This window comes from Tenrec ecaudatus, unplaced genomic scaffold (genome assembly GCF_050624435.1).
Source record: "Tenrec ecaudatus isolate mTenEca1 unplaced genomic scaffold, mTenEca1.hap1 Scaffold_214, whole genome shotgun sequence".
Lineage (NCBI taxonomy): Eukaryota > Metazoa > Chordata > Mammalia > Afrosoricida > Tenrecidae > Tenrec > Tenrec ecaudatus.
Window position 1 is genome coordinate 181619 of NW_027458382.1, and position 1279 is coordinate 182897.

Consider the following 1279-nt stretch of genomic DNA (forward strand, 5'->3'; position numbering starts at 1 on the left):
ACTTCATAGAAAGCATTAGCCAAGCACAAAGCTCCAGGAATTGATGGAATATCCATTGAAATGTTTCAGCAAACTGTAAAAGCACTGGAAGCCCTCACTCATCAATGCTAGGGAATTTGGAAGAGAGTTACTCGGCCAACTGGTTGGAATAGATCAATATTTGTCCCCATTCCAAAGCAAGGTGATCCAACAAAATGCTCCAACTATAGAGCAATATCATTGATATTGCACACAAGTAAAATATTGCTAAAGATCATCCAACAATGGTTCTGGCACTATATTGACAGGGAACTACCAGGAGTTCAGGCTGGATTCATGAGTTCAGGTCCTCACAAGAGGATGTGGAACAAGGGATATTATTGGTGGTGTCAGATGGATCTTGGCTCAAAGCAGAGAATACCAGAAAGATGTTTACTTGTGATTCATTGACTATGCAAGGGCATTCAACTGTGTGACCCATAATAAACTGTGGATAACTTTACAGAGAATGGACTTCCAGAACACAATACAATGTTCAGAATTTGCACATGGATCAAGAGGTAGATCTGTTAACAGAATAAGGACAAACTGAATGGCTTAGAGTCAGGAAAAATGTTAGGGTTGAATCCTCTCACCATACTTTTTCAATCTGTATGCTGAGCAAATTATCAGACAAGCGAGATTACATGAAGAAGAATGTGTTATCAGGATTGAAAGGAAGGCTTATTAATAACCTGAAATATACAGATATGCAACAACCTTGCTTGCTGAAAGGGAGGAGGATTTGAAGCACTTGCTGATGAAGATCAAGGATTACAGCCTTCAGTATGGGTTACAAATCATTGTAAAGAAGACCCAAATCCTCACCACTGGACCAATAGGTAACACCATGATAAATGGAGAAAATATTTTAGTCGTCAGGACTGTGTCTTACTGGATGCACAATCAATGCTCATGGAAGCAGCAGTTGAGAGAACAAAAGAAGTATTGCTTTAGGTAAATCTGCTGCTCAAGCCTGATTTAGATTGAAGAGCAGGCTGTGACTTGGGTCAGGCACACCTTAGTCCTCAAGGTCACAGTCTTCTCCATTGCATCATATACATGGGAACATTGGACATTGAATAAGGAAGACCTTAGAAGAATAGAAGCATTTGAGTTGTGGTGCTGAGAAGGAATATAGAATGTTAAACGGATGGCTAAAAAGACAAAATGTTCTATGTTTGAAGAAGTAAGGTCAAGGTGCTTTACTTTGAGGCACTTACTTAGAGGCAAAAGATGGCAAGGCTTCAATTTGGACATA